The sequence below is a fragment of the Anomaloglossus baeobatrachus genome, chromosome 2 (genome assembly GCF_048569485.1).
Source record: "Anomaloglossus baeobatrachus isolate aAnoBae1 chromosome 2, aAnoBae1.hap1, whole genome shotgun sequence".
Classification (NCBI taxonomy): domain Eukaryota; kingdom Metazoa; phylum Chordata; class Amphibia; order Anura; family Aromobatidae; genus Anomaloglossus; species Anomaloglossus baeobatrachus.
In genome coordinates, this window is record NC_134354.1 from 641,909,930 (window position 1) to 641,931,480 (window position 21,551).

General features: G+C 45.4%; 1 long non-coding RNA gene across 2 annotated transcripts in view; it reads right to left on the minus strand.

Annotated features, from left to right (window-relative positions):
• Positions 1-5,878: 5,878 nt before the first annotated feature.
• LOC142290461 (uncharacterized) overlaps positions 5,879-21,551 on the minus strand; it is a 260,636-nt gene continuing 244,963 nt past the window's right edge. For both annotated transcript variants that reach the window (XR_012750315.1, XR_012750316.1), the window contains exons 4-6: positions 6,423-6,521; positions 6,273-6,338; positions 5,879-5,987 (exon numbers count right to left, since the gene is read on the minus strand). This is a non-coding gene — a long non-coding RNA (uncharacterized LOC142290461). The remainder of the gene's footprint in view (positions 5,988-6,272; positions 6,339-6,422; positions 6,522-21,551) is intronic.

A 21,551-nucleotide genomic window follows, 5' to 3' on the forward strand; every position in this document is an offset into this window, starting at 1 on the left:
GTGACCTCAGAGGGAGCACTGCTCCACCCCTGGCTGGAGTTATGGACAATATCCTCAACATGGAATATGGGCCATAACTTTGCCTGTGAGCGTCGTAGGCAGACGCCAACGCTCTCATTGTGACAGTTATGAATTTAGCTACAGAACGAGAGGACTCATGACTTGTCTACTAGTTCCCCATTGGCTGATATCACGCCTGGGGTACTTCCCAATGTCCTACTCCCATAAAAAAGGTGTGCCAGCATCGTCCGCATGCAGAGACACCATTTTTATGGTTGCCATATTTATCGGAAATATGGCTTGCGAGATATGAACCATATTTTACTGGAGTCGTTCTGTCTGGATACTTCCAAGCTTGCTAATTAGATAGCAGCCCCTACCACAGGGTCACGGCAGGGAGTCATCCTGTGTCTATTGTTCCCACATCATCTAATCTCCATATCACAGGAGATGGCTGTTGGAGGTGTAAGTGGAACACAGACCAGTTCCTTTGACACCTATCTGCTAAACAAACCGTTTATCCCTGTGGTAAATTTTCTGATTGAAGGAGCTGTGTGAAGGAAAGGGGGGGTGACACCAGGAGAGGGCTTCCTGACATAACTTGAATATCATGATTTAGCGTCATATCTCCGGATTTACCTCACAAGGACCATTGCCATATTTTCCCTGGCGTCGGAATACCGGGAGGCGCCCCCGGATCTGTTGTCCTGTTGTGGACTCCTTGCTGACTTTAAGGATTTATATTCATGTTTGGTGCTTTATCTGTGTGGTTCCAATAAAGCCCTTTGGATTGTTCCTCGGCCTGGCGTCCATTACTGCTCTGTCGCATACCTCGTCACACACTGGACAACCCCTCTAAATGTGCCCAAATGGAGAATTGTGCAGATGGGATGCCCATGCATTATCCATTCAGCCAATGGATCCTTCTACATGTCCCCCAGCGAGAGAGATAGGAACATATAAGGGAATCCATAAATAAGTAATGAATAACCAGGTACTGCTATTGTAATGATGCGAGTTACGAATACCAGGGCTTCATATGGCACGGTAATATCCATAAAGCTTAACAGGAATAAAATTTGCTCTGTCTTGTACATTGGATTGGATATTCCTTGGATCCTGCTTGTTTTTTTTACCGTACGGATATGGTGAGGTTGAACTTTTTTTTTTTTCCCTTGAGTCACTCGTTGATAGTATTGACACAAAACTCTGACAACTAAAACTATAAGGTAGTTGTAGTTCTTAGGCCGGTTTCACACATCCTTGCATTGCAGCCCAAATATGGACCACGATGTATGAACCATCCACGGAGCTCCTAACCCAAACTCGACAATATCATAGCCACATTTAAGCTTGTTGAGTTTAGTTCAGGACACCCGCAGCTGGTCCATACGTCATGGCCCGTGCTTAGGCTCATGCGCACGTAACTGCTGAATATTCTTGCACGTCAAATCGCTGCAGAAACCCTGCATAATGAATGCAGTTTTTCTGTACAAAAAAAGCCGATTTCATGTTCTATGGCTGCTGCCCTCACCATAGACAGAGTGGGTGCTGCATCCATAGCGCACAAATTAATTGACATGCTCATTTTATGAACGCACGGATTTGGGTCAAAATTTTAGCACCCAAATCGCTGCGTTCATAAAAGCATCGTACGCATGTATCAAGCACAATCTTCATAGATTGTGCAGGGGACGCAGGACGCATGCATTTACACTGCAGTGCTATACGCAGCGTAAATGCATGCAATTACGCAACGTGCGCACGAGCCCTTAGAGTGATATTTAGAAACATAAGTTGATCTGTAGGGTACTCTCACATTAGCATGTAAAAATCTGGTCCGATTCCGCTCCTGAAAAGTTAATCAGTGGAAGAGATGGAATGGGTGGTCATGCCGCGCTGCTGGATGGATTCAGGAGAGCAAATTATATACTCAGCAGATTTTATTGTTCTAGTTGCCATTGTTAGTCCTGAAGAAGGAGTATGCTAACTCCAAAAAGCGTAGAAGTAGAACAATAAAATCTGCTGAATATATTATTTGCTCTAGTGAATCCATCCGGCAGCACGACATGACAACCCATTCCTTCTCTTCCACTGATTGATATTTCACCTCATTGGTCCACAACAGCCGTTTTTTATGCTAGCAAACATATCATAGGAGTGGTGACTTGCACAAGGTGACCAAGGTGAGTGATTCCCTGCACCCCCTACCAGGATAAGATGCCAGTTTTGTGTCTTTTGTCTTTTCAGCCTCATCATTTCAAGCTGAAAAGTTCAATGAGTTTTATCCGTATGGTTAACCTTTTGTCATTTGAGTGTACAATTTGTTTTCTCGCCTAGCATCCATATGACATGCGTTTTTTTTTCTCATCAACTTTTATTCTACAGTCATTTATAGGACCATTTACAGTGTTCAATGTTACAGAATGGAGATGAATCAGTAAAAAACAGACATCGTACGGATGTTGTGTGTGGAGTCTGATTTTTTTTCTTGCACACATTGACTTGCCGTGTCCAATAGATGAGTGCAATTGCAGTATGCTGTGATATTTTTCATCAATCCAATTTGAGCTGAGGAAAAACTCACAGATCTGCTCTGCCTCATTGACTAAGGGGTACTTTGCACGCTGCGACATCACTAGCCGATTGTAGCGATGCCGAGCGCGATAGTCCCCACCCCCATCGCAGATGCGATCTCTTGTGATAGCTGCCGTTGCGAACATTATCACTACGGCAGCTTCACACGCACTTACCTGCCCTGCGACGTCGCTCTAGCCGTCGATCCGCCTCCTTCCTAAGGGGGCGGGTCGTGCAGCGTCACAGCGACGTCACACGGCAGGTGGCCAATAGAAGCGGAGAGGCGGAGATGAGCGGGACGTAAACATCCCGTCCACCTCCTTCCTTCCTCATTGCAGGCGGGACTCAGGTAAGAAGATTTTCCTCGCTCCTACGGCTTCATACACAGCGATGTGTGCTGCCGCAGTAACGAGGAACAACATCGTACCTGTCGCTGCAGCGAAATTATGGAAATGACCGACACTACACAGATCACCAATTTTCGACGCTTTTGCAATCGTTTATCGGTGATTCTAGGCTTTACATGTTGCGACGTCGTTACCGGCGCTGGATTTGCGTCACTTTCGATTTGACCCCGACGAGATTGCAGTAGCGATGTTGCAACGTGCAAAGTACCCCTAACATTGATCCAAGTGCAATGAGATTTTTTGTCACATTGCGCTCGCCCATTTTATACGCCAGTGTGAGAGGACCCTTCAAGATATATCTCACTACTGCTACTTTCTTTACAATTATTTGGTTGGTGAGAATGTGGTTTGTTTTCCTCAATGGATATTCACCCCCAGTTGGCTGTGTTTTATCCCTTTGTAATAAGATAGCTGCTCTTGTAAGGCTAGGTATTACTGATGTATCCAAAACCAGAATTAACCAGAATTAGATCTAGCAAAAGTGAGTAGGAAAACTTTTTACTTCCCTTTGTTGAATCCTTTGCTATTTCCATAAAATGCAAATTACACCATGTAAATAAGCTCTAGAGTTGCTTCTACAGTACAGATGTGGTTATTAGAGATGAGCGAATACCGTAATATTCATAATCGCTATACTCGTAATTAGGGATGAGCAAATGTATTCGAGGTATTCGCTATCTGACGGCTAATATGGTATCCGCTTCGATGCTTTCATTTTAATTTCTGCCTTCCTGGCGCCTTTGTCCAGCCAATGAACACATCTGACGTTGCTTGCACTCACAGTAATGCCGTAGCCATCTTTGTTGTGGTGTTACTGTGATTGGCTATGCCGCACAGCGTCATAGGGGCTATATAAGGCTGCCGCCATTTTGTGCGCGCATGCTTTCATTCCTGAGCTGGCGGTGTAGATACACTGTACTGTGTGCGGGAGAGCGTTTCTCTAGCCAACTAATACTAGTCCTTCTAAGGGCTGAAGATATTTAGCATTAGCTGCTAGCGGCTGTGTAAATCGTAGAACCAGGTATAGGGACAGTGTTAGTGCATTGCTTAGTTAGGTGACAGCCGTTCCTGTTTTAAATCGCCCAAAAACAAAAACAAAAAAATCTCTTATTAGTGCTGCATACGGTCTGTTGCTGCAGTGTGTGATATAGGGAGAGCTTATTCACAGGCAGGGAGAGATTTAAAGCTGTCCTGACATCTGCTACTAATAATCAACAATCTCAGCACTGCTACATCCTTTGTGTCTGTTATACTAGGAATAGGTATTACAACTTGCCAAAAAAGGTCCCAAAATTGTCAAAACAACGGGTTCAGGTGTAGTGTAGTGCCTGTCAACCACCATCTCAATTCATACCAGCTCAGTTGCGTCCTTGTGTTGGCTTCATAGCGTACATAAACTCCATAGTACCCTACTGCTAAAACAAAATACTGTAAAGGGTGCTTTCCATGCCGCAACATCGCTACCGATATATCGTCGGGGTCACGTCGTTAATGACACACATCCGGCGCAGTCATAGCCTGTAGTTCTGCCTGAAGGCAAATACCATAATATATGGCATCCTGGTGGTGGCTTCATATCTTACAGAACTTAGATAATGACCTGCTGCAACTAACACACAGTGTCAGTGTTCCAAAATTTTAATTAATACTCGGTGTCAGTGGCTCTACTTCTGCCTGAAGCAAAATACCCTCATAGCACCAAACTAGCATCCTGGTGGTGGTGTCTTCCTATCTTACAGAACTTACATAGTGTCCTGCTCTTACTAAAACACAGTGTCAGTGTTCCAAAATTTTAATCAATACTCTGTGTCAGTGGCTCTACTTCTGCCTCAAGGCCAGTATCTTCCTAGCAGCAACCTAGCATACTTTTGGGGGCTTCAAATCTTACAGAACCCACATAGTGTCCTGCTCTTACTAAAACACAGTGTCAGTGTTACCAAATTTTAATTAATACTTGGTGTCAGTGGCTCTACTTCTGCCTGAAGCAAAATACCTTCATAGCACCAAATTAGCATCCTGGTGATGGCGTCTTTCTATCTTACAGAACCTACATAGTGTCCTGCTCTTATTAAAACACAGTGTCAGTGTTACCAAATTTTAATTAATACTCGGTGTTAGTGGCTGTACTTCTGCCTGAAGCAAAATACCTTCATATCACCAAACTAGCATCCTGGTGGTGGCGTCTTCTGATCTTACAGAACCTACATAGGGGCACTTTGCACACTACGACATCGCAAGCCGATGCTGCGTCGCTCTGGCCGGCGACCCGCCTCCTTATTAAGGGGGTGGGTCGTGCGGCGTCACTACGACGTCACACGGCAGGCGGCCAATAGGAGCGGAGGGGCGGAGATGAGCGAGATGTAAACATCCCGCCCACCTCCTTCCTTCCGCATAGCCTACGGAAGCCGCAGTGACGCCGGTAGGAGATGTTCCTCGCTCCTGCGGCTTCACACACAGCGATGTGTGCTGCCGCAGGAACGAGGGACAACATCGGACCGTCGCGTCAGCGTAATCATGGATTACGCCGACGCTGCACCGATGATACGATTACGACGCTTTTGCGCTCGTTAATCGTATCATCAAGCCTTTACACACTACGATGTCGCATGCGATGCCGGAAGTACGTCATTTTCAATTTGACCCCACCGACATCGCACCTGCGATGTCGTAGTGTGCAAAGCCCACCTTAGTGTCCTGCTCTTACTAAAACACAGTCTGAGTGCCAAAAACCAATACTAAAAAAAAAGTGTTGTCAAACTCTGTTTTCTTTTAGAAAAGAAGACCCAGTATCACCTACCACAGGTGCTCAGGAAAAATGGGAGTACAAAACAAAAAAATAACTTCGGCACACTGTATATTTCCCTAAATGTACATAATGGACACCAAATAGTCAATTCTTGATTCTTTTTCTTTTATTGAAGTGAAAAAAAGTGCAATATACAAGACAGAAAGTCCGCCGGGTGACAACGTTTCGGCCTTGAGTCCTTCCTCTGGTCGGACAGACTGGATGGGGTGTTATATACAACAGAACAAAAAAACATCAATCAATATGAGGATACATACAATTATGACATATTAAAATAGTACAGTACAAATTGCTTCAACAAATAATGAGGAGGATACAGCAGAGAATCGTTGAATCAAAACACCAGGATAGGTATTATGGGATGTAGTCATTTGAAAGGGAGAAAGTCCCATGCATAACAAACATACATGAGACAATATAGTGGTATGTGAGTATGGGCCATGATATGAACTAGTGGGGATATACGGAATAAAATGGCTCACCTAAGATGAGCAGGAATCACCATGAAGCAGTATAAGCGATGAAAAATGAAAATATGTATATTCTACCTAATGTAAAAGAAGGGAGATAATTAGATTGTGGAAACTCATATTGAGTATAAAATAGCAGGGGGTAGTGTCCCCAGAACGTACCAAGGAGTAGGAGTAATCATGGAATCGAAGTATGTTCTCTGTTCTAGATGTGGAGTGCAGCTCCTATATGTGGTAGAATCGTCATATAATTCTCGATGACTTGTAATTAGAGGATAATACAAAAAGGAATGTCATACAAATGAGGAAAACAGGGTTGTATGCTATATAATGTTACACAATAGTTACCTACTATAAAAGTTCAAAAGGTGTCCGTCCTCTGAGCGAGAAGCTGGTCACCGTATGGTGTTGGGAGAACAGCCCATAGAAAAAAACAATTGTCTACCATATATAGAAAAAAGTATGCGTGGTGTTAAATATACCAAATACCAAAAAAGAGAAAAAAAGAGACTGAGAAAAAGAGAGAGAGAAAAAGAGAGAGAGGAGAGGGAGGGAGAGAGAGAGGGAGAAGAGAGAGAGAAGGGAGTTGAGAGAGAGAGAGGGGAAGAGAGAGAGAGGAGAGAGCAATGCAGCCTCATTCCGTAAATGCTCTGATTTTAGGGGTGTGTCCCGCGGCTCACAGCTGACGTCCGGCTCCTCCCCTCAGAGCATAATTAAATTAAATTATAATTATAAATATCTAATAATTATAATTTAAAAGTAAAAATAAAAAAATTAAATTCTTTACCGGGACCAGGATTAGAACTCGCAACCTAATGCTTTTGAGGCGAGCACGTTATCTATTGAGCTACTGACTCCATTGGTAAAGATAGGCACATTTGGTAATCTTGAAGTCTGCATTGCTGAAGTCTCTGCTGACGGCGCGATTCACTTCATTGCTACGTGGAGCTGATACAGAGCACTCGTGTTCTGTAGCAGAGTTGACAGTGTCGTGTGGATTACTTCGGACCTGGAGGGGTATTTGGGGATTAATAAAGGGTTGAAACAGGGTGTTTGTTTGTCTTTTATTCCAAATAAAGGATTTTTTGCTGTGTGTATATTTACTTCCACTTACAGTTTAATCATGGAAGGTATCTCGGGGAGACGCCTGGCATGATTAACTCATTATTACCTCGATTGCCACCGCACCAGGGCAATTCGGGATGAGCTGGGTAGAGTCCCCCGGGACTGTCGCATCTAATGGATGCGGCAATTAAGGGCGGCTGCTGGGTGATATTGTTAGGGTGGTGGGCTCCCGATAACGTGGTGCTCCCATCCTGACAATACCAGCCTCCAGCTGTGTGACTTTATCCTGGCTGGTATCAAATATAGGGGAACCGCATTTTTTTTTTTTATTATTATTTATTTTACTGCACGATATAGACCTGCCCGCCAGCGGCTGTGATTGGTTGCAGTGAGACAGCTTTCACTCAGCTTGGGGACGTGTCTGACTGCAACCAATCAAAGGCACCGGTGGGCGGGGAAAGCACAGAATAACCAATTGACTAATGAAGCGGCAGCCATTTTCTAAAGAGGAAAGGACACCGCAGATTTCTGATAGCTGTGCAGTGAGGCGCCCGTGATCGGTGAGTAGGAAAGGGAGAGGGATTGTTCTGGGGACGCAGGACGCATGCAGATAGCAACATGTGCACATAGCCTTACTGTGAAAAGCCACGTTTATGGTAATCGAACCGTTCTCGAACTGTCAAGCTTTTAGCAAAAAGCTTGAGTTCGAGTTCGATCTCAAGCACCCCCCAAAATCACTCGAACATGAAATTGGAGAACCTCGAACATCGCTCAACTCTAAAAATGACATATGAAAACCCATGGTATCAGAGATGAACTAGAAACCACCAAACTATAGAGAGTCCCATATACTAGAGAAGATCTGACAGGTCTGAAAATTGAGTATAATTGTAGTATTCAGAAATCATGGTTAAAAAACTAATTTGTACTTGCGGTTTAATCCGTGAGGTTCCATAGTGCCTAAGGTATGGATCCATCTGGCCTCTCTTTCCAGTAGATGCTTAACCCTATCTCCCCTTGCCCACCTGATCTATGACCTGGAATCTCAGTTGGGAGATTTTATGCCCAGTGGATAGGAAGTGGTGCGGGATAGGTAACAGAGTCCGTCCACACCTGATGTCGGACTTATGTTTATTTATACGGTCTCGGACATGTTGGGTGGTCTCCCCATCATATCCGAGACCGCACGGACACTTCATGTAGTAGACAACAAATGAACTGTCGCATGTGTAGTAGTCCTAAATGGGAAAAACCTTACCGGTTCTAGGATGAGTGAAGGAGCAGCCCTTGATGACATTAGAACACTGCACACATCCTAGGCACGGAAAGGTGCATGTTGAGGATTATTAAGAAATCGCTGTCAGGGGATGTTAGTGGTTGAGCCTATGTCGGCCCGGACAAGTTTGTCCTTAAGATTGGGTGACTTTTTATAACAGATCAGGGGTGAGGATTGGAATTCTTTGATTTGTGGATAGGAACGTCCTAGGAGGGGCCAATGTCGTAAGACAATTTGTTTGAGTAATGGTGAAAAGGGGTGGTAAGTGTTAATGAAAGGGATACGGTATTCTACACCCTCCCAGCCTTCTGTTTTCCTCAATCTTCTCTGTAGGACTTAGGGGTACTTTGCACACTACGACATCACAAGCCGATGCTGCGATGCCGAGTGCGATAGTCCCCGCTCCCGTCGCAGCAGCGATATCATTGTGATATCTGCCGTAGCGAACATTATCGCTATGGCAGCTTCACATGTACTCACCTGACGTGCGACGTCGCTCTGGCCGGCGAACCGCCTCCTTGTTAAGGGGGTGGGTCGTGCGGCGTCACTGCGACGTCACGCGACAGATGGCCAATAGGAGCGGAGGGGCGGAGATGAGCGAGATGTAAACATCCCGCCCACCTCCTTCCTTCCGCATATCCCACAGGAGCCGCGGTGACGCAGGTAGGAGATGTTCCTCGCTCCTGCGACTTCACACACAGCGATGTGTGCTGCCGCAGGAGCGAGGAACAACATCGGACCGTTGCGTCAGCGTAATTATGGAATTCGCCGACGCTACACCGATGATACGATTACGACGCTTTTGCGCTCGTTAATCATATCATCTAAGATTTACACACTACGATATCGCCTGCGATGCCGGATGTGCGTCACTTTCAATTTGACCTCACCGACATCGCACCTGCGATGTCGTAGTGTGCAAAGTGCCCCTTAGTTTACTCATTATCAGCCCTGTGTCCCACCCTCTGCCTGTCTGCACTTCATTTTTTTTTTTTGAGGTTTAGTGTTACACTTTATACTTGAGGGTACAGTTAGGGTCACTCAGTGTTAGCTGACCTTGAGTTGAGGTTCCATTGCGATATCTTAGGGTGTCACCCTCTGTGGTCAGACAGGGATAAATCAGGATCAAATTTAGGGCTTTTTCTAGCCCGGCTATGGACCTGTTGATTTCAGGTATTACACCTCTCCTGGTTTGTTGATCCCTGTGTGAGTGGTAGGGCTCAGTTGTAACACTGACATTAGAATTGATTGCTCTATTCCTGTATTGCCGGTAGTTCTGGTCCTGCATTCATGTCTTTACAGCAGGGGTGGGGAACCTTTTTGCTGCCGGGGGCCATTTGGAAATTTCTGCCAACCTTCGGGGGCCGCACAAAATTATCAATGTGAAAATGAACCAACTATATTTGGTCAAACAGTTAATTAACTCACCCCTATTGTGGTGACCGGAGCGGCTTCTCTTTGGTGCGGCTGTGATGTTCGGTGATACTTATGTTGCTTCTATCTTTTCCAGGTTTGTCTCGGTCTGGAGCGCAGGCAACTCTTTGTGATAATGAGATTGGTAGACTATATACATCACACAACAGACACAGGGACTGGAGTATATAAATCACAGGACACATACATCACTGAAGGGGCTGTTGGCATATACATCACATAGGAGACGCTGGGTCTTCTGTATATACATCACATAGGAGACGCTGGGTCTGCTGTATATACATCACAAGAGACACCTACATCACAGAAGACACTGGGGGCACATACATCACACAAGGGGCTGGGGACATATATATGCTCCCTCCTGTGATGTATATGCTCCCTCCTGTGATGTATATGCCCCCAGCCCCTCCTGAGAGGTATATGCCCCCAGCCCCTACTGAGAGGTATATGCCCCCAGCCCCTCCTGAGAGGTATATGCCCCCAGCCCCTCCTGAGAGGTATATGCCCCCAGCCCCTCCTGAGAGGTATATGCCCCCAGCCCCTCCTGAGAGGTATATGCCCCCAGCCCCTCCTGAGAGGTATATATCACAGGAGGGGTTGGGGCATACACATCACAGGAGACACTGAGGCATATCCATGACAGGAGGGGCTGGGAGCATATACATAACAGGAGATGCTGGGGAACACACATTACTAGATCACAGGGAGGCATAAGCATTGCTGTGGGGGGCACACATCACTAGGGCGGCACAGAGCACTAGGGGGGCACGGACATCACTAGGTGGGCACAGAGACATCACTAAGGGGGGGCACACAGACATCACTAAGGGGGGGGGAGGGGCACACAGACATCACTAAGGGGGGGGCACACAGACATCACTAAGGGGGTGCACACAGACATCACTAAGGGGGGGGGCACACAGACATCACTAAGGGGGGGGGGAAGGGGCACACAGACATCACTAGGAGGAGACTGGGAGGCACAGACAGACAGAACTTGCAGAGCACAGACTTCACTAGGGGGTACACTGCACTTGGAGTGGTAAGGCGCACTGGAGAGAACTCAACAGTGGGGGTGATCCACATCGCTGGGGAGTCTGCACACAGCACTGCAGGGGGCACGCTGCACCGGACAAGGGGCAGAGAGCGGGCAGCAGACAGCACATGGAGCTGCACCGGAGAAGAAGCAGAAAGCGGGCGGCACACAGCGCCGGGGAGCGGCAGCACACAGGACGTGGAGCTGCACCGGACAAGGGGCAGAGAGCGGGCAGCAGACAGCACATGGAGCTGCACCGGAGAAGAAGCAGAAAGCGGGCGGCACACAGCGCCGGGGAGCGGCAGCACACAGGACGTGGAGCTGCACCGGAGAAGGGGCAGAGAGCGGGCAGCACACAGCACGTGGAGCTGCACCGGAGAAGGGGCAGGGAGCGACAGCACTGATTGAGGCACGCTGCACGGGAGAAGGGGTGTAGAGCGGGCGGCACAATGCAGGAAACGATGAAGCTGCTGTGGGACTAAACCCGCCCACAAAGTCTGTGCTGAGCATGCTGGCACCTGCCAGGGAAAGAGCTCATTGGTGCACGCTAGCAGTGCCTGTGAAGCCTTAAAGGGCCGGCACCCGATAAGATCACAGCAGTGGCCGAGCACTGCCACCCCCGGGAATCTGCCCAGGGGCCGCATAAAAGGTCTTGGCGGGCCGCATGCGGCCCGCGGGCCGGAGGTTCCCCACCCCTGCTTTACAGTCATTATAGCGCTGCATTCATGTACTGATGGTGGTTCTAGCTTAGCACTCATGTATTGATGATGGTTCTGGCGCTGCAGTCATGTACTGATGATGGTTCTGGCACTGCATACATGTACTGTCAGTAGTTCCAGCATTGCATTTGTGTACTTGAAGGTGGTTCTGAATGCATTTGTGTACTGATGGTTCTGGAGCACCATTTGTGTGCTGATGGTAGTTCTGATGCTGTATTCATGTAATGACAGTAGTTCTGGTGTTGAACTCATGTACTGAAGGTGGTTCTGATGTTGCATTTATGTGCTGATGTACTGATGATAGTTCTGGTGATTTATTTATGAAAGGACTTCTTTAAAAAAATTAAAATTCCTTGCCCCTATTGGTTTAGTATGGCAATGTGGCCCTTCGACCAAAAAAATGTTGTGCACCCTTGGTCAAGTGAATAGGGGTCTATGTCAACATTACAGTATACATTGGAAGCAGCTTCGAACCTCTACTGTAGGCTAGGTGCACAGACACAGTGTTCATTCATCCTCAGACACACATAAGTTCCAATCAATCATTAATACTCTTTTATTAGCTTTGTGCTCCCTTTCTGAGATGGATTTTCTTAAACACATTCCTCACTTTATCTTCATTTTCAGCCGTCTGCCCGGCAGAGCCTGGACCCGCACCGATGCTCTTCTGGATGACCTTTCTTTAATTAATAAGTCTGGCACAGAGAAAAGATCTACATTATTACCTTACATGTAAATGACTTCCTGGCAAACGATGTGGACAATTTGCCTTCAGGTTATTGGAACCTTTTACATAATGATAATGAATATTGCATAGTTTTTCTAAAAAATATCCATTTAGATTACACCCAAAATATTGAGAATAAGCATTATAACACTTGTTCCATGTGTAAATATGCTATCATCTCACAAAAAAGCAAAATGCTCATTCATGGGTGATTGGATCATTCATACTGGCAATAAAGTCTAAAACCAGCACTCCCGGGAGTGCATACCGTAATTTTATGTAAACACGAGACATGATGTCAATAATTATGATATATATATATATATATATAAATAAAAAATAAATAAATAGATAGTCATTATCAGAAGCATATAATGTGTTTACATATTATATATATATATATATATATATATATATATACATGCTTTAATGGGTTCTGTGCTGTGTATATTCGCAACTAAGATATCAGTACTATGTGGTTGGATGACAGACAGGCGCATATACAGTCATGTCCAAAAGTGTTGGCAACCTTGGAACTGAAAGAAAGAAAATAATTGTAATTACAAGTTTTGTTATTATTTTTTTCACAGCCTTCAACTTGGTCTTGAGCCTTGGCGACTTGATGGATGAGCACTATGTAGAAAGATCGATCTTGTGCAAGCCCAGATAGGTCTACCAGGGTTCTCTCTACCATTATCTTGATAGAATCAAGCCATTGTGTTGCAGGTCTTCCTCTTCGCCTTGTTCCTTCTATTCTTCCGACCATGATGTCCTTCTATAGTGACTCCTCTCTTTGTATGATATGTCCAAAGTAGGCAAGTCGTAGATTTGTGATCCTTGTTTTGAGTGATATGTCTGGCCTGATTTGTTCCAAAATTGATTTCTTTGTTCTTCTTGCCATCCATGGTATTGATAACATCCTTCTGCAGCACAACATTTTGAAGGCATTGATTCATCTTCTGTCTTGCTCCCTTACTGTCCAGGTTTTGCATCCATATGTGACTACAGAAAAAACAGACTATGTACAAGCCATGTCTTCATCACTAGTATCATGTTCCTTCATTTGAGGTCCTTGTGCAGGGCCGCCATCAGGGCATTACAACCGTGACTTTTATACAAGGTCCGGTGAAGATGTGGGGTCCGGCCATACCTGGGATAATTGCTTAGCTTTATTAAGCCCCGGCCGTGTCGCTTCAGCCACTACATATGACAACGGTGCATACAAAGCCGTTCCAGGGCATCGCATGCAAATTACCCATGTAGCCAAAAGCAAGGCAATGGAGGAGAGCAGGGAAGCGGCGCGTCATCCTGCATCCCAGCGTGATGAGGTCATCACTCTGCACCTCATCACAGTGCTGCGGGCAACGCGGAGGTGGCGAGGACATGGATCCGGCATCCGGATTTGTTCATTTTCATAGATTTTTTTTATTTATTATTACTTTTGTTAGATTCAAGATATTTCTGTGACCATTGTGGGTTTTTATTTAATTAAATGAGGGGTACCAACAATTTTGACCATGCGTATATATAGAGGACCATTACGTGTGTGAGGGTGATATTATACAGAGGACCTGTGTGCGTGGGGGGATATTATACAGAGGAGCAGTGTGTGGGGGATATTATACAGAGGAGCAGTGTGTGTGGGGATACTATACAAAGGAGCAGTGTGTGGGGGGATATTATACAGAGGAGCAGTATGTGGGGGATATTATACAGAGGAGCAGTGTGTGGGGGATATTAAACAGGAGCAGTGTGTGTGGGGGGGGCAGGGCCGGACTGGGACTAAAATTCAGCCCTGGCATTTGGGGGTACACAGGCCCACTTTTCGCATGGTGAATGAGTAATATCTTTCTGCACTTGAACATGTGAGCACTGTATGGCACTATGTGAGCACTGTATGGCATTATGTGAGCACTGTATGGCATTATGTGAGCACTGTATGGCATTATGTGAGCACTGTATGGCACTATGTGACACTGTATGGCACTATGTGACACTGTATCACACTATGTGACACTGTATCACTCTATGTGACATTGTATGGCACTATGACACTGTATGGCACCATGTGACACTGTATGGCACCATGTGACACTGTATGGCACTATGTGAGCACTGTATGGCACTATGTGAGCACTGTATGGCACTATGTGAGCACTGTATGGCATTATGTGAGTACTGAATAGCACTATGTGACACTGTATGGCACTATGTGACACTGTATGGCACTATGTGACACTATCACTTTGTCACACTGTATGGCGCTATGTGATACTGTATGGCACTATGTAACACTGTATGGCACTATGTGAGTACTGTATGGCACTATGTGACACTGTATGGCACTATGTGACACTGTATGGCACTATGTGAGCACTGTATGGCACTATGTGAGCACTGTATTGCACTATGTGAGCACTGTATTGCACTATGTGAGCACTGTATGGCACTATGTGACACTGTATCACTTTGTCACACTGTATGGCGCTATGTGATACTGTATGGCACTATGTGACACTGTATGGCACTATGTGACACTGTATCACTTTGTCACACTGTATGGCGCTATGTGATACTGTATGGCACTATGTGACACTGTATGGCACTATGTGAGTACTGTATGGCACTATGTGACACTGTATGGCACTATGGAGCACTGTATGGCACTATGTGAGCACTGTATGGCACTATGTGAGCACTGTATGGCATTATGTGAGCACTGTATGGCATTATGTGAGTACTGAATGGCATTATGTGAGTACTGAATAGCACTATGTGACACTGTATGGCACTATGTGACACTGTATGGCACTAAGTGAGTACTGTATGGCACTATGTGAGCACTGTATTGCACTATGTGAGCACTGTATGGCACTATGTGACACTGTATCACTTTGTCACACTGTATGGCGCTATGTGATACTGTATGGCACTATGTGACACTGTATGGCACTATGTGAGCACTGTATGGCACTATGTGAGCACTGTATGGCACTATGTGACACTGTATCACTTTGTCACACTGTATGGCGCTATGTGATACTGTATGGCACTATGTGACACTGTATCACTTTGTCACACTGTATGGCGCTATGTGATACTGTATGGCACTATGTGACACTGTATGGCACTATGTGAGTACTGTATGGCACTATGTGAGTACTGTATGGCACTATGTGAGCACTGTATGGCACTATGTGAGCACTGTATGGCACTATGTGACACTGTATGGCACTATGTGACACTGTATCACTTTGTCACACTGTATGGCACTATGTGACACTGTATGGCACTATGTGAGTACTGTATGGCACTATGTGAGTACTGTATGGCACTATGTGACACATTTTTGCAGTGTGTAGCAGACCTTGATGTATTTTCTGCTCTTTGCTTCCCTGATTTGTGGATTGTTCCGCCACATAGCTGTGTCCTAATCACTCTACAAGTGCTGCAGTCACTACAGGGGATTGTACCTGTGCGGACAGGTCCAGGACTAATATCACTGATATCACACTAATTAGGCCTCGATAAATGACTCTGCTCCCCTCCCCACACACACACACACACACAATACAATGCACCCACATTACCCCCCCACACACATAAACACACAATACAATGCACCCCCATTACCCCTCCACACACACACGCACGCACACACACACGCACACACACACACATACTACAATGCACCCCCATTACACACACACACACACACACACACACACAATACATTACCCCTCCCCCCACACATAATACAATACACCCCTCATCACCCACTACACACACACACACACACACACAATACAATGCACCCCCAGTACCCCTCCACACACACACACATACACACACACACGCACACACACACTACAATGCACCCCCATTACACACACACACACACAATACATTACCCCTCCCCCCCACACATAATACAATACACCCCTCATCACCCACTACACACACACACACACAAACACACACAATACAATGCCCGCTCCATTAGCCCCTCCCCAGACATAATACAATGCACCCCCCATCACACCCTACATACACACATTACACTACCCTATCACTACACACTCCTGCCTCCCCCCCTCACTCGGAATACAGTACTCCCCCTCTGTCACAAAGCTGTGTTCCTTCACAAATGTTCCCCGTTGTGTCCTCAGCCCCTCCCCACTCATCCCCATTAATTAAACCTGTCTCTTCAGCTCCTCCATGGAGCGCCTACCGCTGCCTGATGTATCCTGTGTGCCGGCGCCCGCAGCCATGTGATGACGTCAGCAAGGTGCTGATCTCGTCACGTTGCTGCACGTCGGGGGCGGGGCCCAATCCCGGCGCACTGTTCAAATGTATTTGCATCTGAAAGACGCAAATGCATTTGTATAGGAAGGAGGAAGCTACGGTCACCGGCACCACCACCGCCGCGCTCCTCAGCAGTGTGTGCATGCCGGGCACACTATCACACAGCAGGGCCGGCACAGCACAGCGCTCTGACTCCCGGTCCTGCTGCAGCTAGTATGCCCGGCATGCACACACTGCTGAGGAGTGCGGCGGTGACCGCAGATAGAGCAGCCCACTACAGGGACCGGCCCACTACAGGGACTGGCTCATCTGGCATTTTCCATAATTACCCTATGTTCAGTCTGGGCCTGGTGGGGGGACATTATACAAAGGAGCAGTGTGTGGGGAGGATATTATACAAATGATCAGTGTGTGTAAGGGGGATATTATACAGAGGAGCACTGTGTGTGGGAGAGATATTATATAGAGGCGCGGTGTGTTTGTGGGGATATTATACAGAGGAGCTGTGTGTGTGGGATATTTATTCAGAGGAGCTGTGTGGGGTGGCATATAATACAGAGGAGCAGTGTATGTGTGTGGGAATATAATATAGAGGAGCAGTGTGTGTGGGGTAATATAATACAGAGGAGCAGTGTGCATGTGGGGATATTATACACAGGGCATTGTGTGTAGGTATGTCATTCAGAGAGGCAGTGTGTTTGGAGGGATATTATACATTGGGCAGTGTGGGCGAGGTGTTATGGAGAGAGGCGATGTAGAGGGTGTATTAAGTACAGGGGCGGTGTAGAGTGTGTATTATTCATTTTCTGAGGGAAATACTTAATTTTCTGGAACAACTTCAAGGGTGCTAACACTTTTGGCCATGACTGTGTGTGTGTATATATATGCACGTTTTTCCAAGCATGGTGGTGAGAGTGTGGAAAGTTTGAGGGTGGAGGCGGAGCTGGGGTGGAGCCTGGGCGGAGTCTCAAGAGGTCCCAAAAATGTTGCCAATATGGGGCTCTAAAATTCTTAATGGTGGCCCTGTCCTTGTGCAGTGATGATTTTTTATACATATGTTTATTTACTTTATGTATATTGGGACAATAAAAAAAGAACAAAGAAAAAGGCAAATTAGACATAATTTCACATAAAATTCCAAAAATGGGCAGGACAAAATTGTTGTCACCCTCAACATAATATTTGGTTGCACACCCTTTGTAATAAATAACTGCATTTAATTGCTTCCTATAACCATCAACTAGCTTCTTACACCTCTCAAATGGAATTTTGGATCACTCTTCTGTTGCAAACTGCTCCTGGTATCTCATCTTTGAAGGCTGCCTTCTCCTAAAAGCAATTTTAAGATCTCTTGACAGGTGTTCAATGGGATTTATTTCCGGAGTCATTGCTGCTACTTCATAACTCTCCAGCGCTTTGTTTGGATCCATTTCTTGAAGTATGTTTGGGGTCATTGTCCTACTGGAAGATCCATGATCTAGGACACAAATCCAGCTTTCTGACACTGGGCACTACATTGCGACTAGGGATAAGCGAGTGTGCTCATTTCTCGATCGACCATTGGGTTACTCCGACTCGACTCGAGTACCGAGTATAATGGAAGTCAATGGGAAAATCGAACATTTTCAAACTCAGATGCTTGAGACTCGATCAAGTAACTAGCTGTGGCGAGCACACTCACCCAACACTAATTGTGAACCAAAATCCTTTGGTAATCTTCAGATTTCATGATGCCTTGCACACAGTCAAAGCCAGAGGCAGCAAAAGAACCCCAAAACATTTTTAAACCTCCATCATACACTGACGAGCAAAAGGGTAACACTGTTTTAAAGTTTTGCAATAAATATAGTTTATTGCATAAAAAATGATACGCTTTTCGGCATAACGCCTTCATCAAGTTTCAATAACTAAAAACTAAGAACATGATAAAGGAGAACAAATCTCCTTTCAAAAAGAAATCCAAGTTTATATGGATTTGGATTCAAACATGGGTGAGTTAATAGTAGGAGACAATTACACAATACAACACACCCAAAAAGTGCCCTGAGGAAACTTATATGGGCTTTTGACTGGGAAAAGAGGAGTTTTATGAGCAACAAGTAATTTGAAAAAACACCCAACAGACTAACCCATAGAGATACAGAGATTAAATGTACACAATAAATACATGCAGCGAGTAAGATACATTATAATATTGATATTAATGTTAAAAAATTGGTAGAAATGTCTTTGTTATTTTTGTGATAGTGAAAATATTTTAAAAAATATATACTTTTTTAATAACTAAAAATATAAGTTTAATCACAAATTAGATAATGAACTATCAAACATGTTCTACCACGTCATTCAGACCGTCGGGGTATAGAGACTGAAGTCTGTAAATCCAAAATCATTCTTTGCGATTTAATGTGCTAGTGCGGTTTTATACCCCAGAGGCTATTTGTTCCACTGGGGTGACTTGTCAACAACCCAATTAAGTTTCCTCAGGGCACTTTTTGGGTGTGTTGTATGATGCAATTATCTTCTCCTTTTAAGCCACCCATGTTTGAATCTAAACCCATATAAACTTGTGCTTCCTTGTGAAGGTAGCTTTGTTCTCCTTTATCAGGTTCTTAGTTTTTATTTTTGATACCTGACAAAGGCATTGTTATACCAAAACGCGTTATATCATATTTTATGTAATAAACTTTAATTATTCCAATCCCTTTGATGTTTGGATCCCCATCCAGAAGCTTGGGAAAAAATTCAATTTATGAAATAAGCTTAAAGTACTGCTAGAATACTCATGTTAGGATATAATCACATAGGACTACACAATGATCTAAACATTTAGGAAATTGTGTGTTGTTCTCTAATTTTGATCTCCAGTGTATAAGCACGCTAAAAACACTTCCCTTTAGGCCCCCTTCACACGTCCGTGAAAATCACGCACGTCTTTCAAGGACGTGTCAAAGGTGCGTTTTCCCCTCCGTGTACCGTGTTAATGGCACTACGTGTGTTCTTCGTGTGTTATCCGTGATAACACACGGAGAATGAGAACTTTCAACTCACCTGTCCCTGGTGTCGCTGTCTATGGTGCTGAACTTCGGTCTCCAGCCCTGCCGACTCCCCACTGCTGCCGCTTCCGCAAGTGAAGTGAATATTTAATGAGCAGCGGTCGGCAGCAAGTGACAGCAGTGGCAGAGACAGGGGGGCTGGAGAAGGTGAGTAAAGGTTTGTTATTTTTTTCTCTGACACGTGAGTTTTCTTCGGCGCGTGTCACACGGGACCGCATCCACACTACATCCGTGTGGTACGTGTGTGGGCCGCGTGACACCTGTGCTGCTGGAGAAAAAACGGACATACATCCGTGTGGAGCACACGGGCTTACGTCTGCTCCACATGGAGGCACGGGCCAATGGCTGCACACGTGTGTGCACATAAACCCATTGATTTTAATGGGTTTACGTGTGCTCGTGTCTCCGGTACAGCGGGCACGGACCTTGCACGTACCGGAGACACGTGCGTGTGAAGGGGGCCTTACACAAAGCATCAAAAAATCCACCATCTGTTAAAAAAATATTACAGGCAGTTGTGTTAGAAATGTAAAGGATAGGACATGATGTGACTTCTAAACAGAGTTCACTAAAGTTTAGCAAGGATTTTTCTTTTTAATCTGGCATTTATGAATACTGTATACTGAAGCATTACAAAACACAGTATTCAAACACCGCACACGCCCTACGTAAATATTGCCAAACCCATTCACAAGCTGAGCCAATTATTACTGTGCTGGAAAAATAACATATATTGCTATTTTATGCTCATACATATTCCCAAATCTGCCACTTTGTACAGAATTTACAGAAACCTGTCAATTAATATCACCCTCCTTTGTAATACGTTTTATGATAAATGTTGAGAGAAGGAGAACCAGTAAAATTATAAGTTCATATCTGTGCCATCTTTGACTAACTCTAACCTGGGTGTATGACGTCATAGTCAGTAAAGCCCAAGTAAACTTGGCAAAAAGTCATCCCAACTTGCTCACGCAATAAAGACATTAGAAAAGTATATGTTTAATTATCTTACCATATATTATACCAATCAGGGAAGCCATATAAAATGTACTGGTGCAATTGTAAAATTGTCTAGAAAGTTCACAACCTCGTCTATACTCCTAGTATATACTGTGCTGTGTGCCCTTGTTTATTTTGGCTTGGCTCAGTGATGTAGCTTGGTTTGCCATAATCCAGGGCAAGACAACTGTTAAGGTGGCTTTACACGCTACGAGATTGCTAAAGCGATCTCGTTGGGGGTCACGGAATTTGTGACGCATATCCGGCCGCATTAGCGATGTCGTTGCGTGTGACACCTATTAGCAATTTTGAATCGTCGCAAAAACATTCAAAATCGCTAATCGGTGACATGCCCCCCTCTTCCCAATTATCGTTGCTGCTGCAGTAGCGATGTTGTTCCTCGTTCCTGCGGCAGCACAGATCGCTACGTGTGACACCGCAGGAACGAGGAACATCTCCTTACCTGCGTCCCGCCAGCAATGAGGAAGGAAGGAGGTGGGCAGGATGTTCGTCCCGCTCATCTCCGCCCCTCCGCTTCCATTGGACGGCTGCCGTGTGACGTCGCTATGACGCCGCATGAATCGCCACCTTAGAAAGGTGGCGCTTCGCCAGCCACAGCAACGTCGCAGGGAAGGTAAGTCCGCGTGACGGGTGTAAGCGATGTTGTG